Source organism: Parasteatoda tepidariorum, chromosome 11 (assembly GCF_982258835.1).
Source record: "Parasteatoda tepidariorum strain Cologne lab strain chromosome 11, Ptep-v5.0, whole genome shotgun sequence".
NCBI lineage: Eukaryota > Metazoa > Arthropoda > Arachnida > Araneae > Theridiidae > Parasteatoda > Parasteatoda tepidariorum.
This window is the reverse complement of record NC_141765.1, coordinates 70,100,242-70,111,154: the sequence shown is the minus strand read 5'-3', so window position 1 is coordinate 70,111,154 and position 10,913 is coordinate 70,100,242.

The window sequence follows — 10,913 nt, the reverse complement described above, 5'->3', positions numbered from 1 at the left end:
ATTCCACGTTCGGCTGACCACCTAACCGGAACATCTGCTCCTGCACCCCAGAGCCCAAGGTCCAGAAAACTGAGATAGGCACAGTAGGCCTTGGCCCTCTATGGGCTGTCGCGCCACTGAGTTTGAAACTATAACCAGTTAACTGATAAGATTTTAGGAACATTTTCCGTGTTAAAATTACTCATTACAAAACGTCTGACAACTAAATAAGTGCACCCTTTTCTCTAAGATTGAACAAATAAATTATTTACTTTATTGTCTCTTATTTGTTTGGTTTGTGAAAAGTAAATACATATTAGTGCAACTCAAAAAAAAAAAAAAAAAAAAAAAAAAAAAAAAAACACAACCGTTTGCTTTGTTTTTCAAATGAGCAAATTCGAATCGAAATTTTATTTTGACGTTATTTTAACAAAGCTGCTCTTTTAAAAAAAGATGTTAAAAAAGTTTACTTTTGTTAAAATTATTTTTCAACTCTAGCACAATTCTCAAGATATTATTATAGCATAATTTGTTTTTAGGAAAATGCCTCATTTTGTTAAAGAGCAACAACTAAAAATTGAAAATTGTAAAAAGATTTCCAATGCCATGTAAATGTAATAAAAAGTACAAAATTTTCGAACTTATTTCGATTAAAAAAAAAATACGCAGCGTTAAGGTCAACATACTTTTTACAGAAACAGTGAATACCAATTTTTCCTATATTTCCTCATAAGAGGATAAGAATGATATTGCTCCAAGGAACCTACTCAATAATTTCGTTATATCCAGAATTGCAATTTGTTTGGACGAAACATATTATTCCTTTAAAGCTATAACGAGAAAAAAATTTGACCATTATTATTTATCTAAGCTTATTCTATTAATTTAATGTTGTTGGTGTTGTTGTTAATTTACGTCGCACTAGAGCTGCACAATGGGCTATTGGCGACGGTCTGGGAAACATCCCTGAGGATGATCCGAAGACATGCCATCACAATTTTGATCCTCTGCAGAGGGGATGGCTCCCCCGCTTCGGTAGCCGACGACCTGCACGTGAAGTCGGGCACTTTACGGTAGCACAGTTTAACGAGGACCAATACCGCACACCCTCGGTCCGTACGCAGACTGATTAAAGTGGTCACCCACCCGCACACTGACTGCAGCCAGTGATGCTTGACTTCGGTGATCTGATGGGAACCGTGTTTTGACGATCAGTCCACTGCGGGACAGCAAACGGCGGTAGCGACACCTAAAAGAAGAGATTTGACAGTAAGTTTCTCATACAGAAATTGAATTTGAGCTTTGTTCTTGGGTAAAAAGTTTTTGCTATGCTCGTGTAAGAAGGAGAAAGGTCTAACAGTACATGTCTGAGTTTGATCGAAGTCGAATCGTGGCCAACCGGGATTGCGGTTTATCATACCGAAGTATTTCTGTTCGCGTTGGTCGAGATCCCATGACTCTTAGCCGAATGCGGAATCGATGGGTTCATGGCGGTCATATGGAACGCAGTGCAGGATCTCAGTGCCCCTCCATCACTTACAGCTGAGAAGACAGACATGTTATCCACCTAACCTGAAGGGATCGTACAGCTGAGTCACGAACCCTGAGTCAATAAATGGGGTCATTTGCAAGACAACAAGTGTCTGCACAAACAGTTCGACAATGTTTGCCGCAGCATGGACTGTCAGCACTGTGACTATGGCTTCGGCTACACTTGACACTGCATAACAGGCAGGGGCTCCTCCAATGGTATGATCAACACTTGGCCAAAGGATACTGTGAGAAGGCCTTTCCATTTCTCTTCTAACCTTCAGTAAGAGTTCGGCCCGAACATGGATGAAATATAGAGCACCTCCAAAACCAAATATTACAATCAATTATTAATTACACTAAATTCAATTATTACAATCACAATCAAAAATATTCTAAAACTGAACTCAGTGGCGCGACAGCCCATCTCAGTTTTCTTGACCTTGGGCTCTGGGATGCAGGAGCATATGTTCCGGTCAGATGGTCAACCGAACGCGAAACCCCCAGTGTTTATATGTTATATAATATGTTATTCTCAAAAATAACATATTTCAATGTTTTTAAAATGCCGCTTTACATTCAGTAATTTCTTCAGTTGTAGAAAAAAAGTAATATCGCAAATTATATAAAACCTTGTAAAATGTGCATTAGAATTGTTATACAATCTACATTTTTTTCAGTAGTTTTTTTTTTCTTTCTTTAAATTTTCTTGCCTATAAAAGAGTCAATCAAAGCTGTAAAAATGATTATTCTGAAATTTTGTATATAGTTATAATAAGTTATATAAATTTGATTTTAGTACGAAATCCTCGTATAAATGACGTAAAAACAACATAAAAAAAAACAAATAATGTCAGATAAAAAGTTTATGAATTCAAATACTGAAAGCTTAGGAAATCATAAGTAATTTATAAATCAATTCAAATTTTCTTTTCAAAGGATATTGCAAAGAAAAAAAATCTTTCCTTTTTGGTCAGAAAGCAGGCGAAAAATCGTCTATTGCCTAGAAACTTCGAGATATTTTCCATTAACTATTAATAAATAAACCTCTCCGAGCAATCATAGAACATTATTTCAATTTTTTTTTATAGACTGGACTTGACTGCTTAGCAACGGAGTAAAATAAAGTATTCCTCTCTTGAATTAGTCTACGGGTTAGCTTAAAATATTCATTTGCGGCGGCGACTTCACTCGGCTGTTTTTTTTTTTGGGACTATCGCCAAATACATATAACCTATCAGCCCCTCTCCCCAATTTATGAATTATTTCTTGAAGGTCAGGAATCCAATCATGTAAGAAAATATATATGTTTTTTAATCAGAGAAGGTGCGTTTTGGGGTATTATTTCGTAACTTAATTAATAGTTAGCACTAATTAATTAGCACATTTAAAGTCATCCTCAGAAACCATTAAGATTGACACTTATAGTACGCGAAAGTTCGATTATTAGAACGAAAGTTATTAAGTATGATATCTTTTTTTTTCCTTGCCCACTGTACAGGGGATGGACAAAATAATGGAAAAACTTCTGTACGAATACATTTTTTCATATTTCTCAGAAAATAATAAGATAATCATTTTATAACTTCGAAAGTGTTTCGAAGTTATCATGAGATTTCTTGTATTTCTCAATGAAGTTTGAAGCTTTTAGAGGTTTGTAGGACCGAGAATAAATTATAAACGGAAAATAGCGTTTTTGAGCACCCTATGCTAAAAAATGTAGGAATACATTCATAACTTATAAAAAAAAAATTTGGTTATTGTATGCTATAATTGCGCAATTTACATAAACTTAGATATTTATGGAGATATGGACATTTTTAAAAAAAAAATTTTTTTTTGTCTTACGCTTTTCGCTATAATTTTAATAATATTCAATAAAATTAAACAATAATTTTAGAGTAATTTAAAATTAATTACAAAATTATTGCTTTAAAATTTTAGAAAAATATATTTAAAACTGCGCAAGATATGAGTGATTAAAATAGTTCTTTTATACTGCGCATGAGCGGGAAAAATTTGAAAATTTTTTTCTCTCCAAATTTCGTAGAGAATCGTATTTGGCAACTAGTAAAAAAAAAAAAATCTAATTTGAGTATCTTAAAAATTTAAGACGTTTCAAGCAATTTTCTAAGTAGTTTTCGTACTTTTTAAAAGAACACTCAAAATGATAAGGGGTTTTCCGCAAATTTAATTTTGTACTATTAAACGCGATTTACTAAAAATGACACCGACATTGTTGGGGACCATCCCCATAAAAGCATTTTTTCTTTTGCCAGTTTTCGTTCCCTATACAATCATATTTCAGTTTATAAACGTTTTTTGTAAGGAATTTTAATTTATTATTTAATTTTGTCCGATGATACAAAACAATATTAATGTAGAAAACCCCTTTCCTTCCCTTTTTTTCCCTTCCTTTTTTTTTAAAAAAAAAGAAGAAAGAAATATTTTTTAACTATGCTTGAACACAACGTTGAAACAAGGAAAAAAAACACATTTTTCTGTATTGCATACAAACCAGTCGAAGTTGATAAATATCGTAAAATGATCTAAAAATATTAACAGTCTGTAACAAAAAAACGCCATGCCAATCGATGGAACCATGCAGGAGATGTTATTGAAAATTTAACCAGTGAGAATTTTTTTAGCTATGGAGTTTCATATTTAACTACACTAGCTATCGCCAGAACTATAGTTTGTCTAAAGTAAGAACTGACCTAGCCATTCTTCTGGGCCTGTGGCGGTGACTATGGTAACGAGGTATAACTGTTTCAAGTATGGTCATTATTTAGGAAAAATCTAATTTGAATATCTTAGAAATTTAAGATGTTTCAAGCAATTTTCTAAGTAGTTTTCGTACTTTTTAAAAGAACACTTACAATGATAAGGAGTTTTCCGCAAATTTAATTTTGTACTATTAAACGAGATTTATTAAAAATGACACCGACATTGTTGGGGACCATCCCCATAAAAGCATTTTTTCTTTTACCAGTTTTCGTTCCCTATACAATCATATTTCAGTTTATAAACGTTTTTTGTAAGGAATTTTAATTTATTATTTAATTTTGTCCGATGATACAAAACAATATTAATGTAGAAAACCCCTTCCTTTCCCTTTTTTTTTCCTTCCTTTTTTTTAAAAAAAAAAAGAAGAAAAAAATATTTTTTAACTATGCTTGAACACAACGTTGAATCAAGGAAAAAAAACACATTTTTCTGTATTGCATACAAACCAGTCGAAGTTGATAAATATCGTAAAATGATCTAAAAATATTAACAGTCTGTAACAAAAAAACGCCATGCCAATCGATGGAACCATGCAGGAGATGTTATTGAAAATTTAACCAGTGAGAATTTTTTTAGCTATGGAGTTTCATATTTAACTACACTAGCTATCGCCAGAACTATAGTTTGTCTAAAGTAAGAACTGACCTAGCCATTCTTCTGGGCCTGTGGCGGTGACTATGGTAACGAGGTATAACTGTTTCAAGTATGGTCATTATTTAGGAAAAATCTAATTTGAATATCTTAGAAATTTAAGATGTTTCAAGCAATTTTCTAAGTAGTTTTCGTACTTTTTAAAAGAACATTTACAATGATAATGAGTTTTCCGCAAATTTAATTTTGTACTATTAAACGAGATTTATTAAAAATGACACCGACATTGTTGGGGACCATCCCCATAAAAGCATTTTTTCTTTTACCAGTTTTCGTTCCCTATACAATCATATTTCAGTTTATAAACGTTTTTTGTAAGGAATTTTAATTTATTATTTAATTTTGTCCGATGATACAAAACAATATTAATGTAGAAAACCCCTTCCTTTCCCTTTTTTTTTCCTTCCTTTTTTTTTAAAAAAAAAAGAAGAAAAAAATATTTTTTAACTATGCTTGAACACAACGTTGAAACAAGGAAAAAAACACATTTTTCTGTATTGCATACAAACCAGTCGAAGTTGATAAATATCGTAAAATGATCTAAAAATATTAACAGTCAGTAACAAAAAAACGCCATGCCAATCGATGGAACCATGCAGGACATGTTATTGAAAATTTAACCAGTGAGAATTTTTTTAGCTATGGAGTTTCATATTTAACTACACTAGCTATCGCCAGAACTATAGTTTGTCTAAAGTAAGAACTGACCTAGCCATTCTTCTGGGCCTGTGGCGGTGACTATGGTAACGAGGTATAACTGTTTCAAGTATGGTCATTATTTAGGAAAAATCTAATTTGAATATCTTAGAAATTTAAGATGTTTCAAGCAATTTTCTAAGTAGTTTTCGTACTTTTTAAAAGAACACTTACAATGATAAGGAGTTTTCCGCAAATTTAATTTTGTACTATTAAACGAGATTTATTAAAAATGACACCGACATTGTTGGGGACCATCCCCATAAAAGCATTTTTTCTTTTACCAGTTTTCGTTCCCTATACAATCATATTTCAGTTTATAAACGTTTTTTGTAAGGAATTTTAATTTATTATTTAATTTTGTCCGATGATACAAAACAATATTAATGTAGAAAACCCCTTCCTTTCCCTTTTTTTTCCTTCCTTTTTTTTAAAAAAAAAAGAAGAAAAAAATATTTTTTAACTATGCTTGAACACAACGTTGAAACAAGGAAAAAAAACACATTTTTCTGTATTGCATACAAACCAGTCGAAGTTGATAAATATCGTAAAATGATCTAAAAATATTAACAGTCTGTAACAAAAAAACGCCATGCCAATCGATGGAACCATGCAGGAGATGTTATTGAAAATTTAACCAGTGAGAATTTTTTTAGCTATGGAGTTTCATATTTAACTACACTAGCTATCGCCAGAACTATAGTTTGTCTAAAGTAAGAACTGACCTAGCCATTCTTCTGGGCCTGTGGCGGTGACTATGGTAACGAGGTATAACTGTTTCAAGTATGGTCATTATTTAGGAAAAATCTAATTTGAATATCTTAGAAATTTAAGATGTTTCAAGCAATTTTCTAAGTAGTTTTCGTACTTTTTAAAAGAACACTTACAATGATAAGGAGTTTTCCGCAAATTTAATTTTGTACTATTAAACGAGATTTATTAAAAATGACACCGACATTGTTGGGGACCATCCCCATAAAAGCATTTTTTCTTTTGCCAGTTTTCGTTCCCTATACAATCATATTTCAGTTTATAAACGTTTTTTGTAAGGAATTTTAATTTATTATTTAATTTTGTCCGATGATACAAAACAATATTAATGTAGAAAACCCCTTCCTTTCCCTTTTTTTTTCCTTCCTTTTTTTTAAAAAAAAAAGAAGAAAAAAATATTTTTTAACTATGCTTGAACACAACGTTGAAACAAGGAAAAAAAAACACATTTTTCTGTATTGCATACAAACCAGTCGAAGTTGATAAATATCGTAAAATGATCTAAAAATATTAACAGTCTGTAACAAAAAAACGCCATGCCAATCGATGGAACCATGCAGGAGATGTTATTGAAAATTTAACCAGTGAGAATTTTTTTAGCTATGGAGTTTCATATTTAACTACACTAGCTATCGCCAGAACTATAGTTTGTCTAAAGTAAGAACTGACCTAGCCATTCTTCTGGGCCTGTGGCGGTGACTATGGTAACGAGGTATAACTGTTTCAAGTATGGTCATTATTTAGGAAAAATCTAATTTGAATATCTTAGAAATTTAAGACGTTTCAAGCAATTTTCTAAGTAGTTTTCGTACTTTTTAAAAGAACACTTACAATGATAAGGAGTTTTCCGCAAATTTAATTTTGTAGTATTAAACGAGATTTATTAAAAATGACACCGACATTGTTGGGGACCATCCCCATAAAAGCATTTTTTCTTTTGCCAGTTTTCGTTCCCTATAGAATCATATTTCAGTTTATAAACGTTTTTTTTAAGGAATTTTAATATATTATTTAATTTTGAACGATGATACAAAATAATATTAATGTAGAAAACCCCTTATCATTTTGAGTTTTTTTTTTAAAAGTACAAAAACTAGCTTTGAAAATTGCTTGAAATTTTTTTAATTTTTAAGATATTCAAATTGGATTTTTTTCATTGGTTGCTGAATATAATTCACTGCAAAATTATAAAAAAAAGTTTTTTTTTTAAATTTAAAAAGTATTTTTAAAGTTATAGCAAAAGACAACAAAAAATTACATTTTTTTTGGCTTAGGGTGTCCAAAAATACTGTTTTCCATTTGTAATTTATTGTCAGTCCCTCAAACCTCTAAAAGCTTTAAACTTCATTAAGAAGTATAAAAATCTCTTGATCTAAGCACTTCTGAAGTTATAAAAGGATTTTTTTAATTATTTCTTGAGACATATGAAAGATGTATTAGTATAAAAGTGTTTTCATTACTTTGTCCACTCCCTGTACTTTTAATAGGAAATCGTTCATCGCAAAGAATTTCGCAAGTTCTTTGTGTCAGAGGCAAATATGAATAGTTGTTGTAATCTTTACAAACAAATTAAATTCTGTTATTCGTGATCATTTTAGTTTGACTTTTTTTTGTGTCAAGTTTTACTTCAGCACATAAACTATGAATTTAGCGACTATTAATGATATGTAATTTTTCTCGTGGTTTTGTCTGTTTTTTGTTTCTCTCCTTTTTTTTTCCCTGCTTTTTTTTAAAAAAAGAAGAAAAAAACATTTTTTAACTATGCTAGAACACAACGTTGAAACAAGGGAAAAAAAACACATTTTTCTGCATTGCATACAAACCAGTCAACGTTGATAAATATCGTAAAATGATCTAAAAATATTAACAGTCTGTAACAAAAAAACGCCATGCCAATCGATGGAACCATGCAAGAGATGTTATTGAAAATTTAACCTGTGAGAATTTTTTTTAGCTATGGAGTTTCATATTTAACTACACTAGCTATCGCCAGAACTATAGTTTGTCTAAAGTAAGAACTGACCTAGCCATTCTTCTGGGCCTGTGGCGGTGACTATGGTAACGAGGTATAACTGTTTCAAGTATGGTCATTATTTAGGAAAAATCTAATTTGAATATCTTAGAAATTTAAGACGTTTCAAGCAATTTTCTAAGTAGTTTTCGTACTTTTTAAAAGAACACTTACAATGATAAGGAGTTTTCCGCAAATTTAATTTTGTAGTATTAAACGAGATTTATTAAAAATGACACCGACATTGTTGGGGACCATCCCCATAAAAGCATTTTTTCTTTTGCCAGTTTTCGTTCCCTATACAATCATATTTCAGTTTATAAACGTTTTTTGTAAGGAATTTTAATTTATTATTTAATTTTGTCCGATGATACAAAACAATATTAATGTAGAAAACCCCTTCCTTTCCCTTTTTTTTTCCTTCCTTTTTTTTAAAAAAAAAAGAAGAAAAAAATATTTTTTAACTATGCTTGAACACAACGTTGAAACAAGGAAAAAAAAACACATTTTTCTGTATTGCATACAAACCAGTCGAAGTTGATAAATATCGTAAAATGATCTAAAAATATTAACAGTCTGTAACAAAAAAACGCCATGCCAATCGATGGAACCATGCAGGAGATGTTATTGAAAATTTAACCAGTGAGAATTTTTTTAGCTATGGAGTTTCATATTTAACTACACTAGCTATCGCCAGAACTATAGTTTGTCTAAAGTAAGAACTGACCTAGCCATTCTTCTGGGCCTGTGGCGGTGACTATGGTAACGAGGTATAACTGTTTCAAGTATGGTCATTATTTAGGAAAAATCTAATTTGAATATCTTAGAAATTTAAGACGTTTCAAGCAATTTTCTAAGTAGTTTTCGTACTTTTTAAAAGAACACTTACAATGATAAGGAGTTTTCCGCAAATTTAATTTTGTAGTATTAAACGAGATTTATTAAAAATGACACCGACATTGTTGGGGACCATCCCCATAAAAGCATTTTTTCTTTTGCCAGTTTTCGTTCCCTATAGAATCATATTTCAGTTTATAAACGTTTTTTTTAAGGAATTTTAATATATTATTTAATTTTGAACGATGATACAAAATAATATTAATGTAGAAAACCCCTTATCATTTTGAGTTTTTTTTTTAAAAGTACAAAAACTAGCTTTGAAAATTGCTTGAAATTTTTTTAATTTTTAAGATATTCAAATTGGATTTTTTTCATTGGTTGCTGAATATAATTCACTGCAAAATTATAAAAAAAAGTTTTTTTTTTAAATTTAAAAAGTATTTTTAAAGTTATAGCAAAAGACAACAAAAAATTACATTTTTTTTGGCTTAGGGTGTCCAAAAATACTGTTTTCCATTTGTAATTTATTGTCAGTCCCTCAAACCTCTAAAAGCTTTAAACTTCATTAAGAAGTATAAAAATCTCTTGATCTAAGCACTTCTGAAGTTATAAAAGGATTTTTTTAATTATTTCTTGAGACATATGAAAGATGTATTAGTATAAAAGTGTTTTCATTACTTTGTCCACTCCCTGTACTTTTAATAGGAAATCGTTCATCGCAAAGAATTTCGCAAGTTCTTTGTGTCAGAGGCAAATATGAATAGTTGTTGTAATCTTTACAAACAAATTAAATTCTGTTATTCGTGATCATTTTAGTTTGACTTTTTTTTGTGTCAAGTTTTACTTCAGCACATAAACTATGAATTTAGCGACTATTAATGATATGTAATTTTTCTCGTGGTTTTGTCTGTTTTTTGTTTCTCTCCTTTTTTTTTCCCTGCTTTTTTTTAAAAAAAGAAGAAAAAAACATTTTTTAACTATGCTAGAACACAACGTTGAAACAAGGGAAAAAAAACACATTTTTCTGCATTGCATACAAACCAGTCAACGTTGATAAATATCGTAAAATGATCTAAAAATATTAACAGTCTGTAACAAAAAAACGCCATGCCAATCGATGGAACCATGCAAGAGATGTTATTGAAAATTTAACCTGTGAGAATTTTTTTTAGCTATGGAGTTTCATATTCAACTACACTAGCTATCGCCAGAACTATAGTTTGTCTAAAGTAAGAACTACCCTAGCCATTCTTCTGGGCCTGTGGCGGTGACTATGGTAACGAGGTATAACTGTTTCAAGTAGGGGTGTATGGTCATTATTTTGGACAGGTTTTGGCTCGAGTCGGCAAGACAAGATAATCTTTTTCTTCGATTTATTGTGTTAGCCCTAGAGTGAAGAGAAGCTACCATCCCTGAAATGCGCTATTCCTGTTTCCATAGCAACAGCCGGCCTCAGACTTTTCGGCGGGGGGAGTTTTTACCGTAGACACACTATGCATGACACCGCAAAGTAGTAATTTATAAACCACCCACACAAAAATATTCAATCTGCAGAAAAAAACATGACCCTAACCAGTTCTGTGTGTTGTTACAAGAAATTAAGGAGAGAGAAAACATCTTAATTTTAGGAAACTTTATAACTTTTAGT